Source organism: Hemiscyllium ocellatum, unplaced genomic scaffold (assembly GCF_020745735.1).
Source record: "Hemiscyllium ocellatum isolate sHemOce1 unplaced genomic scaffold, sHemOce1.pat.X.cur. scaffold_605_pat_ctg1, whole genome shotgun sequence".
NCBI classification, from domain to species: Eukaryota; Metazoa; Chordata; class Chondrichthyes; order Orectolobiformes; family Hemiscylliidae; genus Hemiscyllium; species Hemiscyllium ocellatum.
The window spans coordinates 254,281-268,700 of NW_026869129.1; the positions used below are offsets into that span (position 1 = coordinate 254,281).

The 14,420-nt window shown below is 45.7% G+C and overlaps 8 non-coding genes across 8 annotated transcripts; all 8 read left to right on the forward strand.

The window, feature by feature from the left end:
* Window positions 1–1,168: 1,168 nt before the first annotated feature.
* Window positions 1,169–1,241, forward strand: trnav-cac (transfer RNA valine (anticodon CAC)). Its single transcript has one exon. It is a non-coding gene; the product is annotated as a tRNA-Val (tRNA).
* Window positions 1,242–2,913: 1,672 nt separating this feature from the next.
* trnal-cag (transfer RNA leucine (anticodon CAG)) lies at window positions 2,914–2,995 on the forward strand. The gene has a single exon. It is a non-coding gene; the product is annotated as a tRNA-Leu (tRNA).
* A 1,499-nt stretch (window positions 2,996–4,494) lies between these two features.
* Window positions 4,495–4,567, forward strand: trnav-cac (transfer RNA valine (anticodon CAC)). The gene has a single exon. It is a non-coding gene; the product is annotated as a tRNA-Val (tRNA).
* A 1,672-nt stretch (window positions 4,568–6,239) lies between these two features.
* On the forward strand, window positions 6,240–6,321 carry trnal-cag (transfer RNA leucine (anticodon CAG)). The gene has a single exon. It is a non-coding gene; the product is annotated as a tRNA-Leu (tRNA).
* A 1,499-nt stretch (window positions 6,322–7,820) lies between these two features.
* Window positions 7,821–7,893, forward strand: trnav-cac (transfer RNA valine (anticodon CAC)). Its single transcript has one exon. It is a non-coding gene; the product is annotated as a tRNA-Val (tRNA).
* Window positions 7,894–9,565: 1,672 nt separating this feature from the next.
* Window positions 9,566–9,647, forward strand: trnal-cag (transfer RNA leucine (anticodon CAG)). The gene has a single exon. It is a non-coding gene; the product is annotated as a tRNA-Leu (tRNA).
* Window positions 9,648–11,146: 1,499 nt separating this feature from the next.
* trnav-cac (transfer RNA valine (anticodon CAC)) lies at window positions 11,147–11,219 on the forward strand. Its single transcript has one exon. It is a non-coding gene; the product is annotated as a tRNA-Val (tRNA).
* Window positions 11,220–12,891: 1,672 nt separating this feature from the next.
* On the forward strand, window positions 12,892–12,973 carry trnal-cag (transfer RNA leucine (anticodon CAG)). Its single transcript has one exon. It is a non-coding gene; the product is annotated as a tRNA-Leu (tRNA).
* The last annotated feature ends 1,447 nt before the right edge of the window (window positions 12,974–14,420 follow it).

Below are 14,420 nucleotides of genomic sequence, written 5' to 3' on the forward strand. Positions count from 1 at the left end.
ATTTCCGTCCTGGAGACACCGGAAGGGAAAGGTAATCTAATCGAGACTGTGATTGGTGAAATTCACTTTTTTATGGCCCATACTTATTATATTCTTTCTTTCTCTCTTTTCAGCATTGTCTGGGAAGTGGTGGTGCACTAAGGCTGCAGTATGTTTGAAAGAGTAGTTTGGAATTGCCCTGTCGTTAGTTGTGAGATTACTTTATGCCTCATGCCCTCGGACTGTCTCACATTTAGCATTCATGCTTCGCTGTGTCTGAACATGCATTAGGTATGCCAGTTTTGTTTGTGTTCCGTGTTAAATGCTTTCTGTTTGCGATTCGGTCAATACATTACGAGTTAACAGGGGTTCTGAGGTAACTTGCAGCAGCAAAAATCCTCAACTGAGGATCTGGGAAAGTTTCACGAAGCATGGTCAGTCGGAGCAAAAGTAAGGAAGTCGTTCGTTTCTGCAGTGTTTCACAATACTACCTTTCCCGTGAGCAGTCGAACAGACTAAATGATTGTGCTACAGACTGCGACGGCAAGCTCCGCTGAAAAGTAATCCTTTAAAACCGGTGTAAGCAACGCAAGGTTATTGGGGTACACCGCGTGGAAACAGAGACTTCGGTGTATCTCATCCATGCTCACCACATCACCAAAATTAAACAAGTCCCGTTCCACAGCATTTCTCCTCAATCCCTCTAAACCCATCCTATCCAGAAACTCATCCGATTACCATTGCAATTTTCTGAGTGCAATAGCCTCCTCCACTCCCTCTGGTAGCTCATTCCATACACCCACAACCTTGTGAGTGGAAAATGTGCGTCGGGGTCCTTTGTCAATTTCAGAGCACTCACCTTAAACCTATGCTCTCGAGTTTCCAACTCACCCTAGCTTGTGTAAAACACGTAAATACTCAGTTTACAACCCTTCCATAAAACCATGTCGCAGCCGTTATGCTGCCGGGAAAGTTGTCCCAGCTTATTCCACTTCACACTCCAGTCCAAACATTGACGACATCCTTGTCTATATTTTGTCACTAATTTCAGTCTATATTTTTTGACTTTTTCAAGATGTCAATTTCCCTGGATAACAACGAGCTATTCGAAAAAGAAAGGTGAAACGTAGAATGGCTTCAACTTTCAGTGCTGGATGCCACAGAGCCGCAACGCGCTCGGCTGAAGCTCGTTTCTGTAGTGTAGTGGTCATCACGTTCGCCTCACACGCGAAAGGTCCCCAGTTCGAAGCTGGGCAGAAACTGCTTTGTTCTTCAATTGCAGCCTTTTACACGGACAAGAACGGAGCTTTCTTGCTTGCTCTCCCATCTGCAAATCTGCCTTCGAAAATGCTCGAACAAATCTGCTCTCTTTGTGAAATGTGATGCACTTCCATTTAATTAGTGAGCAAAGCATTGTAAAGGCTTGTTCTGATCAGAACCATTGTAAAACCTGGTTCTGATCATAAGTCATTCTGTTTGAGATTGTAGTTACCGCGTTCTGATCCCTTCCACGAAAAACTGTCCCGCATTTGCATTCCTTGCGCAGGCGGACCGGTTCAAAGACAGGGAAGAAGCTGATGCGCTGGTGCTACTGATCAGCGCACCACTGATTCCTGAACTAGTCTGTCTGTCAAATGTAAACCAAAGTCGTCTCTGCAAGGCCTCATTTGGAAACTCTCTGTCGTTATTCAACGTGCGAGAATTGGCAGCAGAGGTGCTGAATCATGGTTTGGATCAGTTCGCACGTTAGTGACTCATTCAATCAGCAACAGCAATGAACGAAATTGCACTCCCAGAGGAACCTCTGGACTTGTGGTTTCATAGCGTCGCTAGTATTAAGGTGAGCCCCGAGATCTAAGCCATGTTGGAACTGAAACGGAGGAATTGACAGAGAGGCTGCAGAATAACATCGCAACCTTTTGGTTTTCTTTAAATCACTGACGAGCAGGAAACTGTAAACGGGCAGGGCGAGTGGGAAAGTGAGGCAGTTGCAGCTCTGGTGAAACTCCTTCTTTGTAAGTCACTCAGCACCAAGAGACGTGAAGGTGACTCATGCCTGAGAACTCTTCACATCGAGAACAAAAAGCAATCAAGTGCAGTTAGCACCTCTCCCGGAATTGGGGTGGGGTGAGATAATTACCTTTTGACTTCAGTTACTATGTTCAGAAACTGCCTTTTAAATTGAGGTGAACAGAAACTGCATTTCTAATGAGCAGCATGGAATTTAGCAAGATTTATTGAGTCGCTTCTCGTCGCTTCCCACACAGGTTTCCAAGTCAGTCGGTATCGATGTGGCTCATGTCCAGGTGTGAATATCCCTGCAGCCAATTGCACGGTTAAGGTAAAAGGCAAGGAAAGTGGCATCTCGAACCAGCCCCGAGGTCATATCATCCTCACAAGGTGATCTGTCGTTGTCGGATTGTAATGCTACCTCCGGTTTTAGGGTGGAGAACATTCTTTGCCAAACAGACACAGTGACTGAAAATATAGTGCACGGTATGATGTGGAACACGGCCTGCTCAGCTTTGTGCATTTTCCCTGTAGTCCGGTGTGTTTCGTGTTCCGTGTAAACGTGAACGTTGTCCTGTTTCGAGCAATCGGTGAAATCATTCAGCAAAGCAAGCATCGAAATTGAAGTAATGTCAAGCAGCTCATGGTGATTTGACCAAATCATTACCGAACATATATTCTCACGCAGTCAAAGATACATTTCTGGCTGAAAAGAGTCTGAGAAGATAGACACAGCTTACCATTGATTTTTGTCTGGATTGATGGGCTTTCATTATCTGCTGCGAAATAGACATTGTAGCCGGGCACATACCAGCTGCTGTGCGAGTCGGACAGGGACCATGGAACCCTTTTCATGTGACTTTGCATGTGTGGTTATGCAGGAGCACAATTCGAAATGCAAGAAAATGGACGCTCAGGCTGTCTGGTAGTGTGGCCGAGCGGTCTAAGGCGCTGGATCCAGGTTCCAGTCCTGAAAGGGGCGTGGGTTCGAATCCCACCACTGCCATTTCAGCTGATCCACTCCACTGTTTGAATGCTGCTTCGATCCCCGCTGCATTGATGTTCTCGGAGAATTAACTGTGGACAGGTGCCGAGTATTGTCAGGTCTCTCAGCTGCCATGATGTTATTCGCCTCCCCTGCAGAAAATCGCAAGCAGCTCAGCGGTTGGTTTATGTTCCAGGCAAGTTGAGGTTTTACTGGAACCGAATGGAGACTGTTATTTCATCGCTGTTGTGAAACAAAGTCCGGCGGTGAGTCGATTCATCGTTATTTGGCTTTCTGGCGAATGGGAAAATCTTTCCAATGCATATGTTATTGAATTTCTCCCATTTCCTGCATTTCCGTCCTGGAGACACCGGAAGGGAAAGGGAATCTAATCGAGACTGTGATTGGTGAAATTCACTTTTTTATGGCCTATACTTATTATATTCTTTCTTTCTCTCTTTTCAGCATTGTCTGGGAAGTGGTGGTGCACTAAGGCTGCAGTATGTTTGAAAGAGTAGTTTGGAATTGCCCTGTTGTTAGTTGTGAGATTACTTTATGCCTCATGCCCTCGGACTGTCTCACATTTAGCATTCATGCTTCGCTGTGTCTGAACATGCATTAGGTATGCCAGTTTTGTTTGTGTTCCGTGTTAAATGCTTTCTGTTTGCGATTCGGTCAATACATTACGAGTTAACAGGGGTTCTGAGGTAACTTGCAGCAGCAAAAATCCTCAATTGAGGATCTGGGAAAGTTTCACGAAGCATGGTCAGTCGGAGCAAAAGTAAGGAAGTCGTTCGTTTCTGCAGTGTTTCACAATACTACCTTTCCCGTGAGCAGTCGAACAGACTAAATGATTGTGCTACAGACTGCGACGGCAAGCTCCGCTGAAAAGTAATCCTTTAAAACCGGTGTAAGCAACGCAAGGTTATTGGGGTACACCGCGTGGAAACAGAGACTTCGGTGTATCTCATCCATGCTCACCACATCACCAAAATTAAACAAGTCCCGTTCCACAGCATTTCTCCTCAATCCCTCTAAACCCATCCTATCCAGAAACTCATCCGATTACCATTGCAATTTTCTGAGTGCAATAGCCTCCTCCACTCCCTCTGGTAGCTCATTCCATACACCCACAACCTTGTGAGTGGAAAATGTGCGTCGGGGTCCTTTGTCAATTTCAGAGCACTCACCTTAAACCTATGCTCTCGAGTTTCCAACTCACCCTAGCTTGTGTAAAACACGTAAATACTCAGTTTACAACCCTTCCATAAAACCATGTCGCAGCCGTTATGCTGCCGGGAAAGTTGTCCCAGCTTATTCCACTTCACACTCCAGTCCAAACATTGACGACATCCTTGTCTATATTTTGTCACTAATTTCAGTCTATATTTTTTGACTTTTTCAAGATGTCAATTTCCCTGGATAACAACGAGCTATTCGAAAAAGAAAGGTGAAACGTAGAATGGCTTCAACTTTCAGTGCTGGATGACACAGAGCCGCAACGCGCTCGGCTGAAGCTCGTTTCTGTAGTGTAGTGGTCATCACGTTCGCCTCACACGCGAAAGGTCCCCAGTTCGAAGCTGGGCAGAAACTGCTTTGTTCTTCAATTGCAGCCTTTTACACGGACAAGAACGGAGCTTTCTTGCTTGCTCTCCCATCTGCAAATCTGCCTTCGAAAATGCTCGAACAAATCTGCTCTCTTTGTGAAATGTGATGCACTTCCATTTAATTAGTGAGCAAAGCATTGTAAAGGCTTGTTCTGATCAGAACCATTGTAAAACCTGGTTCTGATCATAAGTCATTCTGTTTGAGATTGTAGTTACCGCGTTCTGATCCCTTCCACGAAAAACTGTCCCGCATTTGCATTCCTTGCGCAGGCGGACCGGTTCAAAGACAGGGAAGAAGCTGATGCGCTGGTGCTACTGATCAGCGCACCACTGATTCCTGAACTAGTCTGTCTGTCAAATGTAAACCAAAGTCGTCTCTGCAAGGCCTCATTTGGAAACTCTCTGTCGTTATTCAACGTGCGAGAATTGGCAGCAGAGGTGCTGAATCATGGTTTGGATCAGTTCGCACGTTAGTGACTCATTCAATCAGCAACAGCAATGAACGAAATTGCACTCCCAGAGGAACCTCTGGACTTGTGGTTTCATAGCGTCGCTAGTATTAAGGTGAGCCCCGAGATCTAAGCCATGTTGGAACTGAAACGGAGGAATTGACAGAGAGGCTGCAGAATAACATCGCAACCTTTTGGTTTTCTTTAAATCACTGACGAGCAGGAAACTGTAAACGGGCAGGGCGAGTGGGAAAGTGAGGCAGTTGCAGCTCTGGTGAAACTCCTTCTTTGTAAGTCACTCAGCACCAAGAGACGTGAAGGTGACTCATGCCTGAGAACTCTTCACATCGAGAACAAAAAGCAATCAAGTGCAGTTAGCACCTCTCCCGGAATTGGGGTGGGGTGAGATAATTACCTTTTGACTTCAGTTACTATGTTCAGAAACTGCCTTTTAAATTGAGGTGAACAGAAACTGCATTTCTAATGAGCAGCATGGAATTTAGCAAGATTTATTGAGTCGCTTCTCGTCGCTTCCCACACAGGTTTCCAAGTCAGTCGGTATCGATGTGGCTCATGTCCAGGTGTGAATATCCCTGCAGCCAATTGCACGGTTAAGGTAAAAGGCAAGGAAAGTGGCATCTCGAACCAGCCCCGAGGTCATATCATCCTCACAAGGTGATCTGTCGTTCTCGGATTGTAATGCTACCTCCGGTTTTAGGGTGGAGAACATTCTTTGCCAAACAGACACAGTGACTGAAAATATAGTGCACGGTATGATGTGGAACACGGCCTGCTCAGCTTTGTGCATTTTCCCTGTAGTCCGGTGTGTTTCGTGTTCCGTGTAAACGTGAACGTTGTCCTGTTTCGAGCAATCGGTGAAATCATTCAGCAAAGCAAGCATCGAAATTGAAGTAATGTCAAGCAGCTCATGGTGATTTGACCAAATCATTACCGAACATCTCTTCTCACGCAGTCAAAGATACATTTCTGGCTGAAAAGAGTCTGAGAAGATAGACACAGCTTACCATTGATTTTTGTCTGGATTGATGGGCTTTCATTATCTGCTGCGAAATAGACATTGTAGCCGGGCACATACCAGCTGCTGTGCGAGTCGGACAGGGACCATGGAACCCTTTTCATGTGACTTTGCATGTGTGGTTATGCAGGAGCACAATTCGAAATGCAAGAAAATGGACGCTCAGGCTGTCTGGTAGTGTGGCCGAGCGGTCTAAGGCGCTGGATCCAGGTTCCAGTCCTGAAAGGGGCGTGGGTTCGAATCCCACCACTGCCATTTCAGCTGATCCACTCCACTGTTTGAATGCTGCTTCGATCCCCGCTGCATTGATGTTCTCGGAGAATTAACTGTGGACAGGTGCCGAGTATTGTCAGGTCTCTCAGCTGCCATGATGTTATTCGCCTCCCCTGCAGAAAATCGCAAGCAGCTCAGCGGTTGGTTTATGTTCCAGGCAAGTTGAGGTTTTACTGGAACCGAATGGAGACTGTTATTTCATCGCTGTTGTGAAACAAAGTCCGGCGGTGAGTCGATTCATCGTTATTTGGCTTTCTGGCGAATGGGAAAATCTTTCCAATGCAAATGTTATTGAATTTCTCCCATTTCCTGCATTTCCGTCCTGGAGACACCGGAAGGGAAAGGTAATCTAATCGAGACTGTGATTGGTGAAATTCACTTTTTTATGGCCCATACTTATTATATTCTTTCTTTCTCTCTTTTCAGCATTGTCTGGGAAGTGGTGGTGCACTAAGGCTGCAGTATGTTTGAAAGAGTAGTTTGGAATTGCCCTGTCGTTAGTTGTGAGATTACTTTATGCCTCATGCCCTCGGACTGTCTCACATTTAGCATTCATGCTTCGCTGTGTCTGAACATGCATTAGGTATGCCAGTTTTGTTTGTGTTCCGTGTTAAATGCTTTCTGTTTGCGATTCGGTCAATACATTACGAGTTAACAGGGGTTCTGAGGTAACTTGCAGCAGCAAAAATCCTCAACTGAGGATCTGGGAAAGTTTCACGAAGCATGGTCAGTCGGAGCAAAAGTAAGGAAGTCGTTCGTTTCTGCAGTGTTTCACAATACTACCTTTCCCGTGAGCAGTCGAACAGACTAAATGATTGTGCTACAGACTGCGACGGCAAGCTCCGCTGAAAAGTAATCCTTCAAAACCGGTGTAAGCAACGCAAGGTTATTGGGGTACACCGCGTGGAAACAGAGACTTCGGTGTATCTCATCCATGCTCACCACATCACCAAAATTAAACAAGTCCCGTTCCACAGCATTTCTCCTCAATCCCTCTAAACCCATCCTATCCAGAAACTCATCCGATTACCATTGCAATTTTCTGAGTGCAATAGCCTCCTCCACTCCCTCTGGTAGCTCATTCCATACACCCACAACCTTGTGAGTGGAAAATGTGCGTCGGGGTCCTTTGTCAATTTCAGAGCACTCACCTTAAACCTATGCTCTCGAGTTTCCAACTCACCCTAGCTTGTGTAAAACACGTAAATACTCAGTTTACAACCCTTCCATAAAACCATGTCGCAGCCGTTATGCTGCCGGGAAAGTTGTCCCAGCTTATTCCACTTCACACTCCAGTCCAAACATTGACGACATCCTTGTCTATATTTTGTCACTAATTTCAGTCTATATTTTTTGACTTTTTCAAGATGTCAATTTCCCTGGATAACAACGAGCTATTAGAAAAAGAAAGGTGAAACGTAGAATGGCTTCAACTTTCAGTGCTGGATGCCACAGAGCCGCAACGCGCTCGGCTGAAGCTCGTTTCTGTAGTGTAGTGGTCATCACGTTCGCCTCACACGCGAAAGGTCCCCAGTTCGAAGCTGGGCAGAAACTGCTTTGTTCTTCAATTGCAGCCTTTTACACGGACAAGAACGGAGCTTTCTTGCTTGCTCTCCCATCTGCAAATCTGCCTTCGAAAATGCTCGAACAAATCTGCTCTCTTTGTGAAATGTGATGCACTTCCATTTAATTAGTGAGCAAAGCATTGTAAAGGCTTGTTCTGATCAGAACCATTGTAAAACCTGGTTCTGATCATAAGTCATTCTGTTTGAGAGTGTAGTTACCGCGTTCTGATCCCTTCCACGAAAAACTGTCCCGCATTTGCATTCCTTGCGCAGGCGGACCGGTTCAAAGACAGGGAAGAAGCTGATGCGCTGGTGCTACTGATCAGCGCACCACTGATTCCTGAACTAGTCTGTCTGTCAAATGTAAACCAAAGTCGTCTCTGCAAGGCCTCATTTGGAAACTCTCTGTCGTTATTCAACGTGCGAGAATTGGCAGCAGAGGTGCTGAATCATGGTTTGGATCAGTTCGCACGTTAGTGACTCATTCAATCAGCAACAGCAATGAACGAAATTGCACTCCCAGAGGAACCTCTGGACTTGTGGTTTCATAGCGTCGCTAGTATTAAGGTGAGCCCCGAGATCTAAGCCATGTTGGAACTGAAACGGAGGAATTGACAGAGAGGCTGCAGAATAACATCGCAACCTTTTGGTTTTCTTTAAATCACTGACGAGCAGGAAACTGTAAACGGGCAGGGCGAGTGGGAAAGTGAGGCAGTTGCAGCTCTGGTGAAACTCCTTCTTTGTAAGTCACTCAGCACCAAGAGACGTGAAGGTGACTCATGCCTGAGAACTCTTCACATCGAGAACAAAAAGCAATCAAGTGCAGTTAGCACCTCTCCCGGAATTGGGGTGGGGTGAGATAATTACCTTTTGACTTCAGTTACTATGTTCAGAAACTGCCTTTTAAATTGAGGTGAACAGAAACTGCATTTCTAATGAGCAGCATGGAATTTAGCAAGATTTATTGAGTCGCTTCTCGTCGCTTCCCACACAGGTTTCCAAGTCAGTCGGTATCGATGTGGCTCATGTCCAGGTGTGAATATCCCTGCAGCCAATTGCACGGTTAAGGTAAAAGGCAAGGAAAGTGGCATCTCGAACCAGCCCCGAGGTCATATCATCCTCACAAGGTGATCTGTCGTTCTCGGATTGTAATGCTACCTCCGGTTTTAGGGTGGAGAACATTCTTTGCCAAACAGACACAGTGACTGAAAATATAGTGCACGGTATGATGTGGAACACGGCCTGCTCAGCTTTGTGCATTTTCCCTGTAGTCCGGTGTGTTTCGTGTTCCGTGTAAACGTGAACGTTGTCCTGTTTCGAGCAATCGGTGAAATCATTCAGCAAAGCAAGCATCGAAATTGAAGTAATGTCAAGCAGCTCATGGTGATTTGACCAAATCATTACCGAACATCTCTTCTCACGCAGTCAAAGATACATTTCTGGCTGAAAAGAGTCTGAGAAGATAGACACAGCTTACCATTGATTTTTGTCTGGATTGATGGGCTTTCATTATCTGCTGCGAAATAGACATTGTAGCCGGGCACATACCAGCTGCTGTGCGAGTCGGACAGGGACCATGGAACCCTTTTCATGTGACTTTGCATGTGTGGTTATGCAGGAGCACAATTCGAAATGCAAGAAAATGGACGCTCAGGCTGTCTGGTAGTGTGGCCGAGCGGTCTAAGGCGCTGGATCCAGGTTCCAGTCCTGAAAGGGGCGTGGGTTCGAATCCCACCACTGCCATTTCAGCTGATCCACTCCACTGTTTGAATGCTGCTTCGATCCCCGCTGCATTGATGTTCTCGGAGAATTAACTGTGGACAGGTGCCGAGTATTGTCAGGTCTCTCAGCTGCCATGATGTTATTCGCCTCCCCTGCAGAAAATCGCAAGCAGCTCCGCGGTTGGTTTATGTTCCAGGCAAGTTGAGGTTTTACTGGAACCGAATGGAGACTGTTATTTCATCGCTGTTGTGAAACAAAGTCCGGCGGTGAGTCGATTCATCGTTATTTGGCTTTCTGGCGAATGGGAAAATCTTTCCAATGCATATGTTATTGAATTTCTCCCATTTCCTGCATTTCCGTCCTGGAGACACCGGAAGGGAAAGGTAATCTAATCGAGACTGTGATTGGTGAAATTCACTTTTTTATGGCCTATACTTATTATATTCTTTCTTTCTCTCTTTTCAGCATTGTCTGGGAAGTGGTGGTGCACTAAGGCTGCAGTATGTTTGAAAGAGTAGTTTGGAATTGCCCTGTCGTTAGTTGTGAGATTACTTTATGCCTCATGCCCTCGGACTGTCTCACATTTAGCATTCATGCTTCGCTGTGTCTGAACATGCATTAGGTATGCCAGTTTTGTTTGTGTTCCGTGTTAAATGCTTTCTGTTTGCGATTCGGTCAATACATTACGAGTTAACAGGGGTTCTGAGGTAACTTGCAGCAGCAAAAATCCTCAATTGAGGATCTGGGAAAGTTTCACGAAGCATGGTCAGTCGGAGCAAAAGTAAGGAAGTCGTTCGTTTCTGCAGTGTTTCACAATACTACCTTTCCCGTGAGCAGTCGAACAGACTAAATGATTGTGCTACAGACTGCGACGGCAAGCTCCGCTGAAAAGTAATCCTTTAAAACCGGTGTAAGCAACGCAAGGTTATTGGGGTACACCGCGTGGAAACAGAGACTTCGGTGTATCTCATCCATGCTCACCACATCACCAAAATTAAACAAGTCCCGTTCCACAGCATTTCTCCTCAATCCCTCTAAACCCATCCTATCCAGAAACTCATCCGATTACCATTGCAATTTTCTGAGTGCAATAGCCTCCTCCACTCCCTCTGGTAGCTCATTCCATACACCCACAACCTTGTGAGTGGAAAATGTGCGTCGGGGTCCTTTGTCAATTTCAGAGCACTCACCTTAAACCTATGCTCTCGAGTTTCCAACTCACCCTAGCTTGTGTAAAACACGTAAATACTCAGTTTACAACCCTTCCATAAAACCATGTCGCAGCCGTTATGCTGCCGGGAAAGTTGTCCCAGCTTATTCCACTTCACACTCCAGTCCAAACATTGACGACATCCTTGTCTATATTTTGTCACTAATTTCAGTCTATATTTTTTGACTTTTTCAAGATGTCAATTTCCCTGGATAACAACGAGCTATTCGAAAAAGAAAGGTGAAACGTAGAATGGCTTCAACTTTCAGTGCTGGATGACACAGAGCCGCAACGCGCTCGGCTGAAGCTCGTTTCTGTAGTGTAGTGGTCATCACGTTCGCCTCACACGCGAAAGGTCCCCAGTTCGAAGCTGGGCAGAAACTGCTTTGTTCTTCAATTGCAGCCTTTTACACGGACAAGAACGGAGCTTTCTTGCTTGCTCTCCCATCTGCAAATCTGCCTTCGAAAATGCTCGAACAAATCTGCTCTCTTTGTGAAATGTGATGCACTTCCATTTAATTAGTGAGCAAAGCATTGTAAAGGCTTGTTCTGATCAGAACCATTGTAAAACCTGGTTCTGATCATAAGTCATTCTGTTTGAGATTGTAGTTACCGCGTTCTGATCCCTTCCACGAAAAACTGTCCCGCATTTGCATTCCTTGCGCAGGCGGACCGGTTCAAAGACAGGGAAGAAGCTGATGCGCTGGTGCTACTGATCAGCGCACCACTGATTCCTGAACTAGTCTGTCTGTCAAATGTAAACCAAAGTCGTCTCTGCAAGGCCTCATTTGGAAACTCTCTGTCGTTATTCAACGTGCGAGAATTGGCAGCAGAGGTGCTGAATCATGGTTTGGATCAGTTCGCACGTTAGTGACTCATTCAATCAGCAACAGCAATGAACGAAATTGCACTCCCAGAGGAACCTCTGGACTTGTGGTTTCATAGCGTCGCTAGTATTAAGGTGAGCCCCGAGATCTAAGCCATGTTGGAACTGAAACGGAGGAATTGACAGAGAGGCTGCAGAATAACATCGCAACCTTTTGGTTTTCTTTAAATCACTGACGAGCAGGAAACTGTAAACGGGCAGGGCGAGTGGGAAAGTGAGGCAGTTGCAGCTCTGGTGAAACTCCTTCTTTGTAAGTCACTCAGCACCAAGAGACGTGAAGGTGACTCATGCCTGAGAACTCTTCACATCGAGAACAAAAAGCAATCAAGTGCAGTTAGCACCTCTCCCGGAATTGGGGTGGGGTGAGATAATTACCTTTTGACTTCAGTTACTATGTTCAGAAACTGCCTTTTAAATTGAGGTGAACAGAAACTGCATTTCTAATGAGCAGCATGGAATTTAGCAAGATTTATTGAGTCGCTTCTCGTCGCTTCCCACACAGGTTTCCAAGTCAGTCGGTATCGATGTGGCTCATGTCCAGGTGTGAATATCCCTGCAGCCAATTGCACGGTTAAGGTAAAAGGCAAGGAAAGTGGCATCTCGAACCAGCCCCGAGGTCATATCATCCTCACAAGGTGATCTGTCGTTGTCGGATTGTAATGCTACCTCCGGTTTTAGGGTGGAGAACATTCTTTGCCAAACAGACACAGTGACTGAAAATATAGTGCACGGTATGATGTGGAACACGGCCTGCTCAGCTTTGTGCATTTTCCCTGTAGTCCGGTGTGTTTCGTGTTCCGTGTAAACGTGAACGTTGTCCTGTTTCGAGCAATCGGTGAAATCATTCAGCAAAGCAAGCATCGAAATTGAAGTAATGTCAAGCAGCTCATGGTGATTTGACCAAATCATTACCGAACATATATTCTCACGCAGTCAAAGATACATTTCTGGCTGAAAAGAGTCTGAGAAGATAGACACAGCTTACCATTGATTTTTGTCTGGATTGATGGGCTTTCATTATCTGCTGCGAAATAGACATTGTAGCCGGGCACATACCAGCTGCTGTGCGAGTCGGACAGGGACCATGGAACCCTTTTCATGTGACTTTGCATGTGTGGTTATGCAGGAGCACAATTCGAAATGCAAGAAAATGGACGCTCAGGCTGTCTGGTAGTGTGGCCGAGCGGTCTAAGGCGCTGGATCCAGGTTCCAGTCCTGAAAGGGGCGTGGGTTCGAATCACACCACTGCCATTTCAGCTGATCCACTCCACTGTTTGAATGCTGCTTCGATCCCCGCTGCATTGATGTTCTCGGAGAATTAACTGTGGACAGGTGCCGAGTATTGTCAGGTCTCTCAGCTGCCATGATGTTATTCGCCTCCCCTGCAGAAAATCGCAAGCAGCTCAGCGGTTGGTTTATGTTCCAGGCAAGTTGAGGTTTTACTGGAACCGAATGGAGACTGTTATTTCATCGCTGTTGTGAAACAAAGTCCGGCGGTGAGTCGATTCATCGTTATTTGGCTTTCTGGCGAATGGGAAAATCTTTCCAATGCAAATGTTATTGAATTTCTCCCATTTCCTGCATTTCCGTCCTGGAGACACCGGAAGGGAAAGGTAATCTAATCGAGACTGTGATTGGTGAAATTCACTTTTTTATGGCCCATACTTATTATATTCTTTCTTTCTCTCTTTTCAGCATTGTCTGGGAAGTGGTGGTGCACTAAGGCTGCAGTATGTTTGAAAGAGTAGTTTGGAATTGCCCTGTCGTTAGTTGTGAGATTACTTTATGCCTCATGCCCTCGGACTGTCTCACATTTAGCATTCATGCTTCGCTGTGTCTGAACATGCATTAGGTATGCCAGTTTTGTTTGTGTTCCGTGTTAAATGCTTTCTGTTTGCGATTCGGTCAATACATTACGAGTTAACAGGGGTTCTGAGGTAACTTGCAGCAGCAAAAATCCTCAACTGAGGATCTGGGAAAGTTTCACGAAGCATGGTCAGTCGGAGCAAAAGTAAGGAAGTCGTTCGTTTCTGCAGTGTTTCACAATACTACCTTTCCCGTGAGCAGTCGAACAGACTAAATGATTGTGCTACAGACTGCGACGGCAAGCTCCGCTGAAAAGTAATCCTTCAAAACCGGTGTAAGCAACGCAAGGTTATTGGGGTACACCGCGTGGAAACAGAGACTTCGGTGTATCTCATCCATGCTCACCACATCACCAAAATTAAACAAGTCCCGTTCCACAGCATTTCTCCTCAATCCCTCTAAACCCATCCTATCCAGAAACTCATCCGATTACCATTGCAATTTTCTGAGTGCAATAGCCTCCTCCACTCCCTCTGGTAGCTCATTCCATACACCCACAACCTTGTGAGTGGAAAATGTGCGTCGGGGTCCTTTGTCAATTTCAGAGCACTCACCTTAAACCTATGCTCTCGAGTTTCCAACTCACCCTAGCTTGTGTAAAACACGTAAATACTCAGTTTACAACCCTTCCATAAAACCATGTCGCAGCCGTTATGCTGCCGGGAAAGTTGTCCCAGCTTATTCCACTTCACACTCCAGTCCAAACATTGACGACATCCTTGTCTATATTTTGTCACTAATTTCAGTCTATATTTTTTGACTTTTTCAAGATGTCAATTTCCCTGGATAACAACGAGCTATTGGAAAAAGAAAGGTGAAACGTAGAATGGCT